Below are 22,873 nucleotides of genomic sequence, written 5' to 3' on the forward strand. Positions count from 1 at the left end.
AAAGCAAACTAGGAAGGAAAGGATTTATTCAGTTTACACTTTCAGATCCATAGTCCATCATTAGAGGAAGTGAGGACAGGAATTTAAGCAGGGCAGGAGCCTAGAGGCAGGAACTGATAGAGAGGTCATGGTATGGTGCTACTTACTGGCTTGCTTCCCATGGCTTGTTCGGCTTGCTTTGTTATAAAACCTAGGACCACCAGCCTAACGATGGTACCACCCACCACAGAAGTGATCTTGAACTATCACCACTGAGCCCTCCACCACTCATCACTAGTTGAGAAAATGCCTTACTGCTGGATCTCATTGAGGCATTTTCTTAGCTGAGGCTCCTTCCTCTCTGATAACTTTAACTTATGTCAAGTTGAAACAAACAAATAAAAAACAGTGGAAACAGAAAAAAGAGGCTAAGTAATCTAAGATGGGAATGTTAGTAGCACCTCACTGCAGTCTACCATCCTGTAAATACACAACAGTCTCCCTAGACAGCTTTCTAAATGCCAAAACTCTACACTGATTGCAAACAAAAGGCTTTTGAAGAACTCAATGAAAACCCTTTCTAACCAATAAAACATTTGCCTGAGCGTAATAACCTCCTACAATGAAGGTTTTTATTTGAAGCTGAGTACAAGTGGTTCATGCTGTAATCCTAGTACTTTTGAGGCTGAAGTAAGAGAATTTCTCTAAGTTTGTGGCTAGCCTGTTCCATACAGTGAGTTCTAGGTTGGTTATGCTACGGTAAAATAATAAAAATAACGACAGCAATAATAATAGTAATAAGTTTGATCCAAAGATCACAAAAAAAAATCTGATCTCTGAAAACAGTTCACTCACAACACACATACACAAATAGATGCCTTAAAAAATACATGATGATACATCAAACTTACAATTCATGACTACTGATGATTCTACCATTCCAAGGAAAATGAGAATATCAATGTCCTCTTCAAAACTCATAAACTCCAGGAATATAATCAACAAAACAAGATCAAACCTGAGATGCCACATAAAATACAAACTACAAAAGGAAAGGAACAGCCAGCATGACAGAATGCGTAGTGACAGACAACTGACATCTACCTCCACTACCCTCACGTAAAAGAAGGGCAGTCCATGGGCAAGTGTCAAGTCAAATTGGACACTACAGAGTTAACCTAATGTCTGTCAATAGATGAATAGAGAATTTTGGTTTCTTTTAAAACCCTGTAATGTTATGTGAATATGTTTTTGTTTTAATCCCAGGTGTGGGATATGGGGCTGCTTCAGAATATTCATAGCCACTAACTATGATTTCTCTCTTGCTCTAGAAGTGTGATTTTTGCCAGCTGCAAATAGTCTACGTTTGGAATTCTGGGGACTCTTAAGAAAGTGTAAATGTGAGTGTCCCAAGAGCCTGTGGTGGCAGCTGCTGGTTCTGCTGCTGCTTTTGCTGGATTGCTGGTGTTCCTGGATCCTGGATTGCCAGTTGCTGGCTAGAGATATTCTAACCATGAAGGCTGGGCTTGTCCTGAGGAACTCAATGCCCCTAATCAGCAGGAAGTAGTTTAAAGAGGTCTATGCCCCGTTTCCCCTCTTACCTTCTTTCTAGTGACTTTTTCTAGACTAACTAGTGGGGGGTGGAGGGGGAAATTAGGGTGGAGAAGGGTGGTAGATATAAGAACCCAATAAAGTAGCCCAGAAAGTATGACTACTGATGGATTTTGAAAATCAAACATTTAAGAAAAGCTATATAAGCAAAATATAGTCAGTCTACAGTGAGAGAAGAAAAACTGCTTCCCAGCACTATCTGCTATCATCCTGATTACCTAGCAAATGAGATTTTATAAACTAATCTAGTAAGCTATCCCTTTATACTTTCTTTATATGCAAATTTTATCTTCCTTTCTTTCCTGTTTTTTGTTTGTTTTTCCCCTATGAATGGGCAAAGTGTGAATTATCAAATGTTTCAGTTGACAAAATTTACTTTGTTCCCAAATGTAAGAGGTCTTGGAAAAGTTAACTACCTGAGCGCAAGAGATAAAGATGGCTCAGTGCTTAAAGAGCACTTGCTGCTCTTGCAGAGGAATTAGGTCCTAATCCCAGCATTCACACCTGGCAGCTTGCAATCATCTGAAATTCTAGCTCCAGGAAATTTCAACAGCCTCTTCTAGCCTCTGCTGGCAGCAACACACACACACACACACACACACACACACACACAGTTCACATGCATACATGCAGGCACGTACACATAATAAATAAATCTTTTAAAAAAAATTTTATTAATAGTATCAAAAGCATTTTCTCTACACGTAACTTCAATTAGGAGGAATTTTAAGTCACATTTCTATATTGCATAATCTTATCTACTGGCTTCCAAAAAATTTTTCCTGATAAAGTTCATTTTGACCACCACCTTTTTTTTTGTTTGTTTGTTTGTTTTGTTTTTTCGAGACAGGGTTTCTCTGTGTGGCCCTGGCTGTCCTGGAACTCACTCTGTAGACCAGGCTGGCCTCGAACTCAGAAATCCTGCCTGCCTCTGCCTCCCAAGTGCTGGGATTACAGGCATGCGCCACCACACCCGGGCGACCACCACCTTTTATCTTATCTCCCTTCTCTCAGTCTGGTGTGGATGGAACAAGCATAACCCAGGCATACTTTATACAACAAATGTTTTAAAATCAAACTACAGGGCTAGAGAGATGGCTCAGTGGTTAAAAGCACTGACTGCTCTTCCAAAGGTCCTGAGTTCAATTCCCAGCAACCTCATAGTGGCTCACAATCATCTATAAGAGGATCAGATGTTCTCTTCTGCTGTGTCTCAAGACAGGAACAGTGTACTCATACATAAAATAAGTATGTTAATTTAAAGAAAATCAAAATACAGAGAAGTCACTTCATTTTTCATTTGACTCAAGACTAGGCTAGGAGTAACACCTATTTCAGAATTTGGGGAAGGATAAAAATATGACCCTGATGGAAAAGTTTTAGCAACAAATATTTCTGTACTGATTTTCTTATCACTGGGGATGGGGTCTGAATAACTCTTTAATATGAGTTTCTCAACTTGTATTGTTGTTCTGTGCTAGAGATTGAACCCAGGGCCTTGCAAGTATGAACACAGACTCTACCCCAAGAGACACCTCCAATTCTTTTAAAGTCATGCTTCCATACTTCTTTAATAAAAATAACTCAAGCCGGGCGATGGTGGTGCACGCCTGCAATCCCAGCACTCTGGGAGGCAGAGGCAGACAGATTTCTGAGCTCGAGGCCAGCCTGGTCTACAGAGTGAGTTCCAGGACAGCCAGGGCTATACAGAAACCCTGTTTGGGGGGGGGGGGGGGAAGAGAGAGAGAACAAATCCAAAAACCAAAAAAAAAAAAAAAAAAAAAAACAACTCGTGACTATTGTATTTTATTACATTTTCCAAATGTAACATTAGACTACTAAATGTAGTTTCAAACTTCAATATCGGAGCTAGAGAGCACTGACTACTTCCAGATGTCCTGAGTTCAATTCCCAGATTGTGGTTCACAACCATCTGTAATGGGATCTGATACCCTCTTCTGGTGTCTGACAAGAGCAATGGTGTACTCATATACATAAATAAATAAATCTTTTTTTAAAACTTCAATATCTAAATAATCAAATAGTAAAATATTCCACAACTGACCTCTAAGAAGGGTCAAAAACCATAGGAAAATAAATCATTTATAATCTATAAAATACTGGAGGCATTAGAAAGCTATTTGTATCCTAATTTCAGAGTATAAAATTAAATATTCAATAAGCATGTAGACTGTGAATATGTTCTGTGCTCCTAATGGCAAATACCAGATTTTGCATGTAAATATTTTCACCTTTCCACTTGAAACTACATTCCTTAAGCAAAATGCAATGCAAATTTTCTTCTACCTTTAAGACTTTTACTTGTTTCTTTTCTTTTGCTCTCTTTTAAATAAATACATCTTTCATGTCATCCACACCTTAGGTCAGCCCATTCCTCACTCAGAACTCATCTCTACCAAACCTTCCAAAACCACTTAATCCACTGCTGACCTTTTCTTCAAAAAACTGAGAGTATCATATGGCATGGTACACTGTATAAACTATTCTTTGTCATGTTTTCCTAAGTGGAACACAAGTGACCCAACTAGGAAATTCACTCAAAACCAAAGACCCCTGCCGACCCCTGGATTACACTCACTGAGCAAGTCTTTTCAATGACAACCACTCAGTACACTGATGAGCTACAATGCAATGCACAACTAAAGACACCCTGACAAAGAGCAGCCAGTAATAGATGTGACTAATCAGCCCTGGCACAGATTCTTCCCAGTGTCAATTGCACTGCAGCTATATTTTCTTAATGGTTGCTCAGAGCAAAAGAGAGGGCTCAACAGTCAAGAGCACTTGCTGCTCCTCTTTTTGTTTGGTTTGGTTTGGTTTTTCAAGACAGGGTTTCTCTGTATAGCCTTGGCTGTCCTGGAACTCACTCTGTAGACCAGGCTGGCCTCGAACTCAGAAATCCGCCTGTCTCTGCCTCCCAAGTGCTGGGATTACAGGCATGCACCACCACGACCGGCTCTTGCTGCTCTTCTAAATAACCCAAGTTCCTAGAGCTCCTATAGGTGGCTCACAACCTTCTATGCCAGCTCTAGGAAATCTAAAGCCTCTGGCCTCTAAAGGAACTTGCATGCATGTGTACAAAATCATATAAAGATACACACACCTACACATAAAGTTGTTTTTTTAATTTAAAGAAAATGGTTTCTCATGAAAAAAAAAACAAAATTTGGCTGGGTGGTGGTGGCACACCACCTTTAATCCCTTTATTCCCACTACTTGGGAGGCAGAGGCAGGCGGATTTCTGAGTTCGAGACCAGCCGGATCTACAGAGTGAGCGCCAGGACAGTCAGGGCTACACAGAGAAACCCTGTCTCGGAAAAAAGAAAAAGAAAAAGAAAAAACAAAAAACAAAAATTGTACTCTGCGGTACTTAGATCAGGCAGCCACTACCTCTCTCAAGCAACAGTGCAGATGTGAAACCAGAGCCCTAGGGAGTGGTACACCAAAGTCATACAGTAATCCAGGGTCAGCACCTGCACTGAAACCCAGGTTTCCCATGTGAAGCCTCTCCTCAATCAAACTGGGGCTCTGATCACTGCTCTGGAGAATGTGTGTGAAAATAAACTAGTCTTTAAGCATGCTAACTGCTGGAAACCCCCACAAATTCCTATACTCTCTAAAATGGCAGGCAAAGGAACCAAAAGAAAGTTCAAAGAAACTGGGAAAATGAACAGCTTTTCCTACTCCTCTCAAGAGCCTTCTCTACTCCACACTCTGGTGCTTTTATTTGCAGCCTACACTATCAACCAGCATTGATAGATGAAAAATTCCTAAACCCTAGGCCCCATGGTCACCTTAAAAACACTCAGCATGGTAGATCCTACCCTCTTGTAGTAGCACTGCCTCCCTAGATAAATGCACCTCCTGGCCATTCACCTTTCTACTTCCCTCAATATGAACCCCAGCTCACCAATTCTCCCTAAAAAGCATAAATCTTGTTTCCCCACTGGCTACCACTTGGGATCTATAAGCTTTTTGAGTTTCATCTCTGTCAACAGAAAAAAATTAGATTATTCATGTGCCCATTATATATAAATTAAAATACACATTTTATAGCAATACAGTAACATTATCCATGATAAATACATTGAACTTTTAAAAGCTATAAACAGAATGCTCTTATAAAATGCTTACATTCTTCCTTACAGTCAATTGAGTTATTTTACATATCCTTGGGGTTAGAAACCTGTTATTTTCTAAAAAGAGATCTCTCCTACAAGTAAGAGATACATATGTATACATATATATGCATAAATACATATGTGCTTCTATTTATAAAAATTTTTATTTGTAATATTTAATATGTGTATGCATTTTGTGCATACAGATATGTGCACATGTATGTATGCTCTCATATGATATAAATTTGAAGGAGCCTCTTTTCTCATGTATACGGTTTATGATGATATATATGCTAGACATATTGGTGAAGATATTCTTATCTTCTAAAGCCACACACTAAAAATAACGTTTTCAAACTCTGAGAAATTTACAATATACATGCTAGACATATTGGTAAAAATAATTATCCCTATCTTCTAAAGACACACACACAAAAATAAAGTTTTCAAACTATGAGAAATTTACAAAGTACAGTTTTATTCTTTTTCATAAACCTCCTGAAAGTGAGGTACACTGCTCTCACCTACATACCTCAATTTCTAACCCGTCAGAATTGTGTGGACTGTCCTTTAACCTCAGTACACTTCTGATTTCTGAGACTGTATACTGCTACTACTTTAGATCTGATCCAGAAATCTCAATTACTCTTTTCTCCCTTTATCCTCACATTCCTGATTACCAACTATTTGACATATGATAAACAAAAAATTATGAAAACCTATAACCAAAGTCCCAACAGTAATATAATAGAAAACACTAATCAACTCTGAAACTCGCTAATTTGCAAACAAATGGTAAAAGCTTATTTTAACATATTCACAGAATATAACCTTGGATTCCATCCATAATGAATCTTCAAATCAGCTGGGCTTATTACACATCAAAAGTTTTACATTCTGAGAAAAAACAATCCTCTGAAACTTTATGAGTTTCAACATGTTTATCTCATCACTCTGGTAACATAGTTAAGAATACTAATACTCATACATTCACAGAACACTAATAAAATTAATTTCTCCAGACAACATACACCTCCCTCTCTACCTATAAACCAGGGAGTGGGGCTCTGTTAAAAAAAAAAAAAAGTCAAACAGTAAAGGAACTACATTAGGCAGAAAGCATTCTGGACAAACATCCATCAAACTAATTAATTTTCCTAGTAATAAACAGTGAGGAGAGGTGAGCTGTGTTCATGTTGTTAATCAATACAGAACTAGATTTTCATTTAATTCAGAACAAATTCAAATCAGGCTGACCAGAAAATTAAAGGCAACTGGTGCTAAAAATACTAAATCCAATTATTTTTCAACTTTGTTGATTCTGTACTTTTCCTGTACAGAATACTGAAGATTAAAAACAACCTGGCCGTTGTAGGAAAACAGATGCTCAGTGATCAAGCACTACCTGCTCTTCCAGAGGACCTGGGATCTATTGCTAGTGCCCACATACCAGCTGAGAGCCACCTGTGGGTCTTGTTTCAGGGGATCTGATTCCCTCTTCTGGCCTCCACAGGTGCTGCATGCAGAGGGCAAACTTAGAAGCAGGCAAATAAGCATCCACCTAAGATAAACAAATCAAAGCCTTTAAAATAAAAAGGAAACAGCCTGTAATCCCAGCTCTCTCGGAGGCAGCGGCAGGCAGATTTCTGAGTTCAAGGCCAGCCTAGTCTACAGAGTGAGCTCCAGGACAGCCAGTGCTATACAGAGAAACCCTGTCTCAGAAAAATAAATAAATAAAAAGGAAACAACCTCAAACAGTGAGATGGCTCAGCACCCGAAAATGCTTACCCAAGCTGAGCAACCTGAATTCAATCCCTGGAATACGCATGATCAAATAAGCACCCACATAAAATAAACAAATCAAAGCCTTAAAAAGGGAAACAATTTCAAACAGCTCATGAGATGGCTCAGCACATGAAAATGCTTACCCAAGCTGGGCAACCTGAATTCAATCCTGAAATCCACAGGATAGTGAAAGAAAAGAAGACACTTCACAAATGTATCCTCTGACCTCCACACATGCATGTCATGGCCCACATCCCCACACGCAAATAATTATAAATTGAAATTAAAGAAACCATCTTAATACAGAACTTCATATCCTCAACAGATTCAACTGTAGGCCTATAAATTCAACAGATAAGCTACAAATTGCTTTCTACTCACATAAGAACTAGCATTCTAGGATCTCCTTCTCTCCCCAAGTGCCTATATACAACTTACCAGTGTTTCATCTGTTTGCTATTTGTCATTCAATCATCTTTGGTCATTAACCATGGCTGAATAAATCAAAATTCCTCATAAACGTGGATATCCTATCAAACTGAGATTCTTATGTCAGTCCTTCCCTTCCGGCCTTGATGTCCATCAGTATGCAAGAGAGAAATTTCAACTAAAATTTCTCAAGTCCATTCTATAGGTTATCTAGAATATGACCTACTGTAATGGCTGTGTGTGATTTATGAAAAAAATCTAAACAGAATTCATCTAACATTTATTTCTGTCCTATGCAAGCAACAACAGCCAAAACAAAAAAACAAACAAAAAACAAAAAACAAAAAAAAAAACCAAAAAACTTAGTTATACTACCCTTTTCATACCCAAGTGGAATGGCATATCCAGGAAACCTTCCTAATGTTCCCAAAATATCCTGAGAAGTTTGTAGATCTTTTTAATGTAGCAAGAAGCAATGAAAAGTAATTAATGTATATGAAACATTGTTGTCTAAGTTGTGGTTTTACATTTCACTGTTTACTGTGTCCTTTTATTTGAGACAAGATCTTACTACAAAGTCTAGACTGGCATTGCTCTGGATTCCTCTTGCCCTATACAATGCCTTCTTTATTTTACATTAGCAAGGTTACTTAAAAGTTTAAGCATAGGCTCTGGAGGTGAGCCCATGAACTCTCCAAATTAAACTCCTGCACCTCGGTTTCTTCATTTGTAAAATGAGATAAACAGTCCCAATACCACCATGGATCAGGGTTCTGCTGTGAAGTCAATACATGTAAACACAAGCTGGGAGTATTACTATAATTAGTGTAGGAACCCCTTTTCTCTTTTAAAGATGAGGAAACTGAAATAGCCTAATTTATTGCTGGTTTTCCCACTGAATACTAAGTATCAAATTAAAAGTTCAAGTTCGCTGTGGCATTCGGGACCAGGGCGGTCATTGACCCAGCCAGTCACTAGGAGGCATGAGAGAGGGTAGGCAGCCACACTACACGAGGCCCCCCGGGGGGGGGGGGGGGAAGAACACCGCCTCGCGGACCACGGGCGCCGGGGCCTGGTTCCCAAGGTCCCGCGCCGCGTTGGGGAAAGGCGCCCGCTGGGCACAGACGAACCGAACCCCTCTGAGGTCAGCGGCGCTGCGTTCCCTGTAGTACCCACCCTTGTCACGCCACGCCCCGGTGTGACAGGCCGGGCTCGCGACCCTCCCTTAGACAAGGCCGGGCGGGGCGGGGAGCTGCAGCCGAACGAGGCCGTGTGCCACGGTCCGTAAAACCGGACTCCGCCCGGCCCAGGCCGCAGAGACGCCTGGTTAGCCCTAGTTGCCCGGAGCCCACGCCCGCACGTCCACACGCCAGCGGCCTTACCTTTTCGCAGAGTCCGCCCGACACGCGGGCGGCCCGGGCTCCGCCGTGTTCCGCCTCTCGGAGGTTCTCGGGTGAGTGTCGGCGGACCTCGGCCCTTCGGAGGGTCTCGGGCGGGCGTCGGCTTCTCGGACTGTCTCGGGTAGTGTCGGCGGGCCTCGACCGCTCCGCAGGTCTCAGCGGCTCCTCAGTGAGTGGGCGGAGACTCGGCCCGCCTGTCCTTCAGGAAGCCGCCCAGCCCCGCCCCCGCCGCGAAGATATTTCTCCCGGGCTGCTCGGCTTTTCTCTCCCTCCGGAAACGCATTCCTCTGCGCCGCGTCAGCCGCGCCTGAAATGTAGGGGGAGGCGGCAGGAAGAAGGAAGGTGGGGCAGGGTGCAGACAAAGGAGCTCGGTCATACCGCCCTTTCTGCTGAGAGTACAGCGCAGAACCACCGAGAGCGCCAGCCGCCAGGCGGGAAAGCCCGACTGCAGTCTATTCGGTCCCTGGGATCCCGAACCAGACCTCTCTGTGGGCTGAAGGGCGAGAAGAATGGGGTGTTCTGCAGGCAGCACTCGGACCCGCCCTGACACCCTAAGACTCCCGCTCTACCCCTGCTGTGCCACCCTGCCCGTCTGAGCGTTGCTTTTGTTCAGTTTTCTATCTGGATGGCCAAGTAAAAAAAGGAAAAATGTTATGTTTGCGGACTTATTTCTCTTTTCTGGGAAAAGAATTGAAAAGAAGCTAGCCAGTCTCAAAATCTAAATGAGAAGCTTGAAAGTTGGATTTACATCATCATACTGAAAGCTTGTATGACAGCAGGTGCCATCAGCTTACCCGAAAAGTGTAGGCTGCCAGGAAGAGAAGGGAGCCCTGCCGTAAAAATTGCAGGGTTTATGAAGATGAGATGTAGTGTTTCTGTTTTGGAAGAGTAAAACTGGGAAAGAAACAAAACAAAAACAAAAACCTTGATTAATCATCAAATGTATTGTTTACCTAAAATTTTAATAAGTGACCATCGTTTTTCTAATTAGTAAATGATGGAGCTTAAGAGACTAGCAACCCAGCGGTAAGGCCTTTAAAGGTACTGATCTTACCACTTCAGAGTTAAACCATTAGCCCAGTCTCTGCACAAGAAACAACTTTATAAACATACTTTATCCAAGCTTGCCCTGCGCTGTGTGAGCTTTTATGCGTGTGATTTGAACCTGTAACAATCTACCACAAGATCCTGATTGAGCTTACTGGTTAGGCAGCTCTGAAAATCAGTTCAAGAATATCTATCAAGCAGTTGAGAGAACCAAAAGTAAATAGTGTTTGCCCTGCTCTCCTAGGACTCAAACTAAGCTGACAGAGGAATACCAATTTACATGTAGAAGTCATGAACTCTGAATAGAAATTAATAAGTTCCATAATTGCTCAGAAACATAGCTATAGTACATAAAGATGTTAAGAGAGGGACTTAACTATGTAAAATGCATGAACATTGTTCTAATTACTTGTCTCACGACTGGGACACAATAACTGACAAAACAACTTAAAGAACTTATTTTTGCTCACAGTTCCATGGTACAGTCCATTTCCACAAGAAAGTTGTAGTGGCAGAAACTTGAGGTCATATTACACCCACGTCCATTTACCCTGTGCCAGGGGGGTTGAAGTTCTGCCTGGGCAGAGAATATAAACTGCCTCTTGCTTTTTCAAAATGTAAGCCTTTCTTCACTGTAGCATTACTGTGTTGTTGGTTATTCTCCCCAGCAATAGCTATTATAGTTATTTAGTAACAACCCAAGGGTAAAGATAGAATTCTTTCTGTAAAAAAGAGTGATGTACAAGAAACAGTCAAGTGGGCGGGCTATCAAAGGCCCCTGTCCTACATTTTAATCCCAGCATTTGGGAGGAGTCAGAGGCAGGAGAATCTCTCAGTTTGAAGCCAGGTTCATCTACAGAACAAATTCAAGGAAGGAAAGGGAGGAAGGAAGAAGGAAAGAAGGAGGGAAAAATCCCTGTCTTGCCCAGGATCCTTCATTGTTTGCATTTCTCTTGGTCCTAGAGCATTTTCTTTCAATCATCAGGATTTCCACTGCCAGCCACAGACAGCCTGAGTCTATGAAGGTGACCTAGTTCAAGCTTGGATATATATTTCACCCTGAGTGGTCTCTCAGCCGTTTTGCTTCTCCTCAAAATCTTTGCTATCTTTCTATCCAGCTCATGTATTACAATGTTTGAGCAGTAGTGGAATTTGGAATGTCAGACAGTTCATATTTGAGGCAGTTAGAGATGAGATGTGCCAGTTTTTCCAAACCACAGGTTTTCTTCCTTATTAAACTCTAGTCATAAACAATCATTATCTACATTATTCTTGTTCTCCATGTACCAGATAGGAAATAATCTTCCTTTAGTCACTATACACACTGTTGGGATCAGCAGCGGCAGCAGCTCCAGAAAGACCACACTAGTCCAAACAGTTCCACCGTGAGGTTTTTTGAGAGAGGAAAGGGCAAGATGGCCGCAGAAAGAGAAAAGGGGTAAGAGAAAGGGAGGGGCCTTCCCCTTATATATAGATGGTGACATGGTCACAGATAAAGGTAGGAGGTGAACCAAGAGGATTCTGGGATTATGGTGGCCATTGCCTTGGCAACAGGTTTCAGAGGTTCTGGTACCAACACACACAATCTTGGGGATCCATTATTTGTTCTAGCACCAGAATCTCAAATACAACCATCATGGTAGACTAATCCTCTTAGACTAATCCTCTTAGACCAAGGTATAGGGGAAATGGAAACGTGATCTTCCATGTCTTCATCTTTATTAAGAGAATATTAAAAATTATTAAGAGATCTATTTTCTTATAAGGAAAACAAATTTTCCACTTGGTCTGTGCATCCAAATTAGCAAAATAAAATTAGGTTGCTGAGTCTGACATGACCTTGGTGGGGGTGGAATGACATGGCTCCTGCCCCTGGTACTGGGCCAACAGGGATGCTTATTTGTGTAATAATGTACATATTTTTATGTTCTTTCTTTGAGGAATGTCCTCCCTGTTAACATTAAGGACTCTGATATTCAGAGACAGCAGGAATCTGGGAAGTGAAGGTGTAGTTAATGTCTTAGCAAAATGGTAAATGCTGGGACCTTCAGGAGAGTCCTTAAAGCTGTGGAAAAGAACTCTAAAAACATTAGTTTGAAAATATATAATTTCTCAACTATGCAAAAAATAAAGATGCAATATGAATTATATAAGGAACTTTAAGAATGTAAAGGAAAAAAGGCAGCTGCATTATTGAGCCAGCTTGTCAGAAAAATATGAAGACAAAGACAAGCAGATTCCTGAGTTCAGGGTCGGACCTAGGACAGAGCAAGGTTAGGCCCAGACATGATAGAAATTTCATGGTAGGGTCCCACCCAGCTAACTTATTGTCTGTGCTCAACAGAGGTAGGCAGATCTCTGGATTCTTTCACAATGTTAAAAGAAAATGTGTGCTTGCTATCTTCTAAGAATTAAGGGGCTGGGATCTCAGAATGTTGATTCATAGGATAATTGAAAGGAAACTTGGGGGTAAACGACTGGATTGATATGTAAAATAAAAGAGTGGGCTTATGGTCTGCAAGAGATAAACTATCCAGAAAAACTTTTTTTTTAAAGATTTATTTATTTATTATATGTAAGTACACTGTAGCTGTCTTCAGACACTCCAGAAGAGGGAGTCAGATTTCATTAGGGATGGTTGTGAGCCACCATGTGGTTGCTGGGATTTGAACTCAAGACCTTCAGAGTGGTTAAGTCAGTGCTCTTAACCACTGAGCCATCTCTCCAGCCCCCCCAGAGAAACTTTTAGAATAGCAAGAGAAAAGTCCTTGGAGAACTGTCTCCAGCAGAAAATAGAGAGAGCTGTCTAGAGATATCCAGAAAGAGCAGAACACAGAGAGAAATCTAGAAAGCTGTCTTGAGCAGAACATAGGCCACTAGGTTGGATCCAGGGTTTGACTTCAAGTTGTTTGTTTGCACAGCTCCCAGATACACCTTTCCTCAGAACCCCTCTCCAAGCCAGAGTTGGCCCTTGGAAATAGGTTACTTTGTTCTAAGAATGGCACTTTTTTATTTTAAAAAGATTAAGTGTATGAATATCTTACCTGCATGTGTGTATGTGTCATATGTATGCCTTATGCCTGGGGTCTCTAGAAGGATGTGTCAGATCCTCTGGAACTAGAGTTATAGCAAGTGCCATTTGAGTGCAGGTTCTTCAAATGAGCAGCAACTCTTAAACACTGAACGATCTCTCCAGGCCCCACCACCATTTTTTTCTCTTCTCTTCTCTTCTCTTCTCTTCTCTTCTCTTCTCTTTTTTCTATCTTTCTTTCTTTTTATTTTGTTTTGTTGGTTTTTGAGACAAGTTTTCTCAGTGTAGCCCTAGTTGTCCTAGAACTCACTCCATAGACCAGGCTGGCCTTGAACTCAAAGATCTTCCTGCCTCTGCCTCCCAAATGCTGGTATTAAACAACAACAACAACAAATCCTACTTTAAAAATGTGAATCTGGGAATTGAGCATAGCTTTATAAAATAGCACTACAGAGAGAATCTCTTGTGTACAACAACAACAAAAACAACAAATCCCACTTTAAAATTGTGAATCTGGGAATTGAGCATAGCTTTATAAAATAGCACTATAGAGAGAATCTCTTGTGTACGGTATAAAAGCATTCACCTAAGCCTATGACCAATGAGCTGAGGGAGGAAATAGGAGGTAGGACATCTGGCAGAGAGAGGAGAGGAGGGGAAGGGAAGGAGGAAAGGAGAGAGGTGGGAGAATTCTGGGAAATAGTCAGATCCTCCCAGAACTCTGAGGTGAAGAGGTAACTAAGCAGTGGAAGAACATAGTCTAGAATAAATTGGATTATTGAGATATAAGCTAGATGGAGAACAGAGCTGAAGCTTTTGAGCATTTATTCATGGAAATATTAAGTCTCAAAGTTACTATTTCGGGAAACTTGGGGGGAGGGCTGCATTTAAAAGCCTTCAACTACATAACATCACAGGATCCGTTCCCAGCACTTAGGAGAAATGAAAGCACAACTACAAAGCCAAACACACAATAGGTACGTGTGTGTGTGTGTGTGTGTGTGTGTGTGTGTGTGTGTGTGTGTGTGTAGCTGTGGAAATTACTGACCTTTTACAAAACTCAAAAAGGTGAAACCATCCTCCCAGTTCCTACTTTCTCTGTTTCCAAATAAGGAAATAATGTGTAGATTCATATAATGCAGAGAAACTGGAAGTTTCTTGATTTAGTAAGTTTTTGGCTCGGGCTTGAGAGCTTCCATTAAGTGATGGCCCTCAACAGTCCACAAGAACAACTGTGAAAAGCTTATCTGCTGTACAGCCACTTGCTGGGCATACATCCTGTGTGTCAGGGTATTTGGCTAGCTTTTTTAACTTCCCATTTATTTATTTGATGATTGTTGCTTTGTTTTTCTGTTTTGTGTTTGTCGGTTTGTTTGTTTTCCATCATAGAGATAGAACCCACCCAGGGCCTTTACTCTGAACCACACTTCAGCTGACTAGGTTGTCTTAAGGCATTAGGCAGCCCTTCATTTCTCTGCACATGTAAGAGCATGCTGGGAAGTGGCAGAATACTGGCCCATTCTTGCAGTTTCAGATAGCCAATAAGTCTTTTACTTGCAGTTTCAGTAAGCCAGGTAAGTTGGTAGTGCCTGGCTTTGTACATGGGTGGTAAGGCTGTCAGCTCTGGCCCTGCTTCCTGTACTCCATATATAGCATCCCTCCTTTCCTTGGCTCAGGCCAAAGAGTTTTGTCTCCACTGGTTGTAAGCATTCCTTACCAGCAATCAGATGCTGAACATTTTTAATGGCCTAGAGGGAACAGTGTTTGGGGGCAGCTCTGTGCAAACACTGAGTTTGTCCAGCTGTAGAAGGGAATGTGCTTTCCTAAATAAGAAGGAGTATGTCAAACATGAGCAGTTGAACAGCACTGAAGTTATTTTTGGGAACCAGGGTCATTCCTTACAGGAAATAGAACTACAGAAAGGGCTAGTGACTATGAAACAACATTGTCTCTTCATTAACCTTCTCGAGTAGCTGGAGAAAAAGTACCAGTTACAATCTTGAATTAGAAACAGCTTTTTAGGCTATATTAAGTGAGAAATAGGAAGGATTGCTTTCCCTAAAGGGGGGAATATATATATATATATCCCCAAATTAATCCTCATATCTTACATTAGTAGAAATTCTTGCCCAACTAAGTTCTTGCTTCAGGCTGATAAATGAGATACCATTGAGGCCTCAAAATTTGTAAGCAGAATTTCATGCATATATACCTATCTGCCTTATTGTGATTTCAGTTTTATCTTAGTGGAAAATATTAAGAATCATTATTTTAAGCACATTATATAAATAGTCCCTTTAATAAACAAGGTTCTTAAATAAACAGCTTTGGTGTTGCTCTGGGATTTTGAACTTTGTATATCCATTAATCTTACCTGAAACAAATTTCAAAATTTGTTTCTTCTAAATACTTTTTTAATAATAAGGTTTCCATTGTATATTATTTATATGTACAAATAAAACTGAACACAAGATCAAAGTACACAACTGAGGAGCTGGTTGTGCTTGCTTTTTAAAGTTAAAAGTGAAAGAAAAACTTTAAAGGGAAACTAGAGCTTTTTATTTCAGATTTTCAGTTTAAGGACTGTGGGTGTGGGTCAATGATAGAGCACCAAGGTCCAGGGTACAAGCTCCAGCACTGAAAAGAGAGTTATTATTTTTAGACAGTAGAACTGAAATGCCTTCAAGTTATATCTGAAACTGATCCAGATTGAGGGCTGAAGTGCATAACTCTGTAGAGCACTTGCCTAGTAAGTGAAAGATCCCAAGTTCAAGTTGAGCACCAGAGAAGAAGAAATAACAAGGAAAAAAAAAGAGTAAGAGCTGGAGAGATGGCTTGATAGGGAAGAGCACTTGCTATATAAATATAAGGTCCTAGGTTCAGATCCTAGCAACCAAATAAAGTGCTGGACCTGGCCACTGACCTGTCACCCCAGGACTGTGGAGGATGGAAGCAGGAGGACAACTGCAGATTGCTGGCTGCTAGCTTAGCTCCAGGTTCAGTGGAAGAGTCTGTCTCTCAAAGAAACAATGTCAAGACTGATAGAGCAGGACATATCCTACTCTAGCCTCTACACTCATATGCACAGGTATGTATACACACACACATGAATTCACCATGCACACTAATATATACATACAAAAAGTTAAATTGTTTTTATAAAAAGAATAAAAGTGGGCCTTATTAGATTTTTAAGGATAAATGTAAATTCCATGTCCTAGCACTTTCACTTGGTTCTTGGCACTATAGGCTCTAAGATATTCTGCTTTAAGATTTCTGAATGTCATTGGCAGATGTCACAGACTTCTTCCTCTGCATTTACTGGAACTTCCTAGTTAGTACTTCTACAGCAGACAGCTAATAAAGTTTTCAATGGAGAGAATTTGGATCTTTGGGTGATTTTACTGAAGTAGAGTGAAATGGTTTCAGTCTGGAAATGTTGATAGTTCTGTTTATCTCCTTAGTATTTTCATAAACCTGACTCATCCTCATTTAAGTACATTTATACTAAAATCCTCTATTACTGTTCTCCACTTCCAATATATATAATTCCCCTGTGTGACTAAAATGCCAATTAAACTATTTTTTATTTTTATATTGATGTTTGACTACTGAAATAAAAGCACTTACAATCGAAATTGAAATACCTGCTTTATGTAATTGAAGGAACTGAAGTTTACACTATTTTTTTTAATTTTATGTATTATTGTTTGTATGGGATATGGGGATGGCATGTGGGTGCCATGGTACACATGTTGAACAGTGGACAACCTTATGGAATTAGTTTCCTTCTACATTTACATGGGTCCCAGGAATCAAACTTAGGTCTTCAGGGCTGCATATCAAGTGCCTTTGCACATTAGGCATGCTCACAATCCTGATGCATATATAAAAATGATTTGTTACTTTTATTTAAGTGTATGGCTATTTGCCTGCAGTGTGTGTGTGTGTGTGTGTGTGTGTGTGTGTGTGTCTTTTGCCCTTGGTGGCCAGAAAAGGGCATAGTTACCTTGAGATTAGCACTGCAAATTGTTGTAAGCATTTATAACTGTTGAGCTATCTCTTCACCCTGAATCTCCTACATTTAAAACAAGCTCTTATAACTGATTGAACAGATCCAATACCATCAATGGTTAAGTGCTTTTTGTGTTGTTGTTTTGTTTGACACAGGGTCTCAGGTAATGTAGTCTGGTGTCAAAGTTGCTGTGTAGTTGAGGATGACCTTGAATCTCTGATCCTATCTTACCAGATGCCCATCTTATAAAGTGCTTGGGATCCCAGGACATCATTCAGGCTAGTCAAGCATTATGTAACTGAGCCATATCTTCAACCTGTGTTTTGGCTTTTGATGGTAAGACTAACTCTGTAGCACAGATTGGTTTCCAACTCACAATCCTCCTGCCTCAGCCTCCTACATTCTAGAATTTCAGACCTGCACCATCATGCTGGGTGCAAATTTAAAAATGAAGTTATTAAAGTATAGAAAGATAGAGAAAATGCCCTGCAGTGACATAGAACTAAAATGACCTGTATTTTATCAGCCAGGGAAAAGAAAAGACAAGAGAGCAATACTAAGTCACTGAGATTAGAACCCAGACAGCCTGACTCCAGAGTTCACATGCTTATCAAGGTGATTGTCTCTTCTGATCCCCTGAATAACTTTGTAGAAACAGTGTCTGCTCTGCTCCTGCACCACTGTGGAGGCCAGCCTGGACATTCTCCAGGGAGGAAGAATGAAAAGGCAGTTTATCTGTATGAGTAAGCCCAGTTTCCAGGATCAGCACTTGCTGTAAAAATGAGTTAACATCTTCTTCCCTGTGTTTCTCTTTTAACTGAAGAACTGGACATGAATATGTTGTTAAGACTTGGCCCTTAAACAATATGGAAAGGACAATGTAATAAGTGTTAAATATCACTGTAAAAACCATGATGAAGAATATCTAACCTAATCATTCCTGATTTTATAATTATGCATTTTTATTAGAGACCTCACATATACACCAACTTTCTCAAGGACAGTGACCATCCTATATGTGTCTAACGATTTTATGAGTAAAATTATATTAGTTTTCTCTACACTCAATATAAATTCACAAACTCTTTTTCATTAGGATGAGGCTATCAAGAAAAAACAAAATAACCCCCAGAACATAACAAATAAGATAAAGATACAAAGAACTTGGAATTCTTGTGTATGGTTGGTGGGCAAGAAGATGATGAGACTGCTATGAAAAACAGTTTCTCTTCAAATAATTGAAAATAGAAGTAGCATAGGACCATGGATTCCACTTTTATTATACTTTGATGAAGAGAATTTAATCTATTTGTCCATCTATCTGCCTATGTAAGACAGGGTCCCATGTAGCCCAGGCTAGCCTTAAACTTGCTATGTATCTGAGGCTGGAATTACAGCTGTGTACCATCTTTATTCATAACAGCATTACATGTCTTGGTTGAATGGTGGAAGCAGCCTATTTGCCTATAGTATATGGATACATAAACAAATCATGGTCCATGGCAACTTTAGTTGAATGGTATTCCATCATGATGGAAAAAGAAATCTTGATACACACAACATGAATGAATGTGAAGACATCATATTTTGTGTTGTTTTGCCTTTTATATGTGTTGTAATGTTAAATACTGACACTCAAGGCCTGGCTACCACCACAAGGACGAGAGAATCTGCACATACCTTGCTCCTTAACTTAAAACTATTGGGTTAATAAAGATGCCAACAGCCTATAGCTGGGCTGAGGAGAGATAAGTGAATTTTGGTTCCTGAGTGTGTGGTCTGAGGCAGGATCACAAGGGAGATAGGGGAGTAGATGACACCATGGGGTAGGTGAATCATGAAAATATTATCATGAAGGCTGGTCAGTTGGAGTTAAGAGTGGCCAGATAGAACGTGGCAAGTTATAACTCCGGGTTATTGATAGGGAAGTAGACATAATAGCATAGAGTGTAGATATCTGCCCAGCTCTAGTTCTTTAAGGCTTGTTATAAACATAAAAGTTTTGTGTCTTTTATCTAGGAACTGAATGCTCAAAGGTGGGTTAGAAACCTCTGACTGAGGTTAAATAATTACTACAACAGCTTTGTAAACAAATATTTAAAAGCTAATTATAAATAAATTAAGCTAGTCATAAAACACATAAATATTGCAAAATTTATTTATATGAAGAAGGAGTGAAAAAATTCATAGAGACAGACAATAGTAGTGTAGTTGATATGGATTGAGTCTGTAAGGAATGGGAAATGGGAAATCATTGCTTTTTTATGGGCAGGGCATCAGCTTTGCAGATGAGAAGCATTCTGAAGACTGGTCACACAACAATGTGAAAATCCTTAACACTTTTGAACCATATTCTGTTAAGATGGTGAGTTTTATGTTAAATTTACTATATTTTTAAAAGACATATTTCCTAGTTTGATGTGCTAAAGAACTTAGAAATAATAGGGTGCACTCTAGTGCTGAAAACGTGGCCCAGTGGAAAGAAACACTACCCTTGCCAACCAGAGGCTGTTTCCAACCTCAAATAGGAAACATACAAGATGGTGTGAGGTGGGGTGAGGTTGGTGTGTGCCAGAAAACATAGAAACAACCTAGGTACTTTAATTATAGTGAAAAGAAATGGAGACACCTTAAAAAGTCTTTTGTGAATGTAAGAGATATTTTCATAAAATACATTGCCAAGAGCAGATATTAGTATTCTCTCAGGAATAAATAAAAAGAGAGACCCTTCAAAGTACTTCCTGTTTCCTGTGTCATGTCCTTCCAGGCATGGATCCTGACCATATTTCTCCAGAACGTTGTCAATTATACTGCATACATGCCTTGAGGACACTTGCAAAGGCTGTTCTTATTCATTGTTACGCCTAAGTCTAAGAAATATACTGAATGATTCTCATTTCTCCTTAGAGTTTTTTTTTTTTTTTTTTTTTTTTTTTACTAGAAAGATGGGTGTTCTTTTCCTTTGGTTATTAAAGAGAGATGTTTTAGCTGGTGCTGCACTGGCAAAGCAGAACAAAGCCATTGCCAAACAGTACAAGAAAAATGGAATAAAGTCTATATTTGAGGCCATTTCTCTTTTCTTTCTTTTTTCTTTTTCCATTCTGTTTTTTCTTTTTTACCAGAATAACTGATCTAAGACAGTTTTGCCATGTAAATCAGAGTCACCAACTCAAGCAGATGAAATGTCATGCAGCTGGGCAGCCAGGGTGTTATGCAAAAATAGGTGGAAGGAAACAGCTTTTACTACTAACCTGGTTTTGTGTAATTTGATGTTGCTGGTGTTGGGTTGAATACCTATTCTCATCATCTGAAAATCTGAACTTAAAAGTCACTCAAAATAACTTAGTTTCTTTCTTTTTGTCTGTAAATTTAAATTTTCATCTTTAAAAACAAGAAATATTGCCACTGTATCAAGTCAGTTTTCAGTTTGGCTTTGAGATTTCCATACGGCTGTGGAGCTTTAGAAGACTGATTTTGGGAAGGGGCAGGGTCTTAGGTAGCCTAGACTAGCTTCTAACTTGCTATGTAGCTGAGGGTAGCTTTTAACTACTGATCCTCCTTACCTCCTTTTCCCAAGTGCTAAAATTACAGAAATGCTCAACCACACCCAGCTAAAAGAGTTCCTTCTCCTTTCTGTATGGTCCTGGAGACCAACCCACACCCTGGCATGTACTTGGCAAAGTGCTCTACAACTGAGCTACATCACCAGACTCAGTAATGGGCTTTTCAAGAGTTACCTAGACTCAAAAGTGTGAATCTATGATTTCAAAACTATTCAAAGGTTTAAACATCACAGAGGTGCTAAAAGATACAACTGGACCAGATTCTGATTATAACCAAATATCACACATTAATACACATACAGACACTGAGGCATAATTGTAATTATTTAATATGGCCTTGGTATTTTATTTATGCCCCTAAGAAAGAACACTAGGAGCTGGAGAAATAGTTCATCAGTTAAGAGTGTTTACTGCTATTACAGAGGACCCAGGTCCAATTTCCAGCACCTACACGGGCAGTTCACAGCCTCTAGTAATTTCAGTTCCAGGGGATCCAATACCTTCTTTTGGCCTGTTTGGGCAACTACATGTACATGTGTATACAGACTCACCCATACACCCATGTGTACACACATATACACAGATAAAATAAATAAGTGTAAAACAAAACCTACACACTAACAATAAAACCATTAAAATAAAGTCTAGGTATGTGGTTTAGTAGATAGAGTGTTTGCCCAGCATGCACAAGGCTCTGAGTTACAGCCCAGCAATGCAAAAACAAGTTCGGTGACTCAGATGTGTGATTCTCACACTTGGAAGGTGGAGCCAGAGGACCAGAAGCTCAGTGTTATTTTCAGCTATATAGAAAGTTTGCGATCATGCTGGACTTCACAAAGACCTTGTCTTAAAAAGATGGTGACACAATCTTTTTTGTTTTATTTAGCCTTCAGCAGTTAAGAACAACTTTCAACCAATAACACTGAAACAGAAATTAATGTAGCCCTGTATGTCAATAGTATTGTAGAAGTTGGAGGTAGGTAAGTCAGTCTACAGCTGAACACCCTAATATTGATAGTGTCATCTAAATACCTACCATGAAATTTGTAACATCACATTACCCTGAAGAGAAGAAAACCAGGAGACCTTGTTACTTTCACTTCTGTTAAGGACACACCATAGTACTGAGAGGATACAGTCTGGGTACTCTGTTATATCTTACAGCTCCTCTGTACATTCCAGATTCTCACAAGCAGCAAAAGCTAATTCTCCCCTTCCAAATTCTTGAAGTGAATGCCTAGACTAGCACAACACTCACACTGGACAGCTCACAGCTACCTGTATTGAGCTTACACTTCCACGTTGCAGTTTATCACCAAAGGAAGTCAGGACTGGAATTCAAGCAGGTCAGGAAGCAGGAGCTGATGCAGAGGCCATGGAGGGATGTTTCTTACTGGCTTGCTCAGCCTGCTCTCTTATAGAACCCAAGACTACCAGCCCAAAGGTAGTACCACCCACAAGGGGCCCTCCCCACTTGATCACTAATTGAGAAAATGCCCCACAGCTGGATCTCATGGAGGCACTTCCCCAACTAAAGCTCCTTTCTCTGTGATAACTCCAGCTGTGTCAAGTTGACACACAAAACTAGCCAGTACACACATACACATAAATAAAAATACATCTTTTATTTAAAAAAAAGATAGAAAGGTGGTGATGGTGCATGACTTTAATCCCAGCACTCAGCAAATGGATCTCTGAGAGTTCAAGGCCAGCCTGGTCTACAAAATTATTTCTAAGCCAAGCAGAACTACAAGTGAGATCCTGTCTTAAGAAAAAGAAGGAAAAGAAAAAAAAGAGGGAAAAGGAGAGAAGGGGAGGGGAGGGGACAGGAGAGGAGGGGAGGGGAGGAGAGGAGAGGAGAGAAAGAAGAG

The 22,873-nt window shown here is 40.1% G+C and overlaps 1 protein-coding gene across 1 annotated transcript in view; it reads right to left on the reverse strand.

Moving 5' to 3' along the window:
• The window catches only part of Itgb1 (integrin subunit beta 1), a 49,389-nt gene extending 39,975 nt beyond the window's left edge, over positions 1-9,414 (reverse strand). Inside the window, exon 1 of the mRNA XM_052167208.1 lies at positions 9,329-9,414. The gene's annotated coding sequence lies outside the window, so the exon portion shown is untranslated. The remainder of the gene's footprint in view (positions 1-9,328) is intronic.
• Between the last annotated feature and the right edge of the window lie 13,459 nt (positions 9,415-22,873).

Source organism: Apodemus sylvaticus, chromosome 21 (genome assembly GCF_947179515.1).
Source record: "Apodemus sylvaticus chromosome 21, mApoSyl1.1, whole genome shotgun sequence".
NCBI classification, from domain to species: domain Eukaryota; kingdom Metazoa; phylum Chordata; class Mammalia; order Rodentia; family Muridae; genus Apodemus; species Apodemus sylvaticus.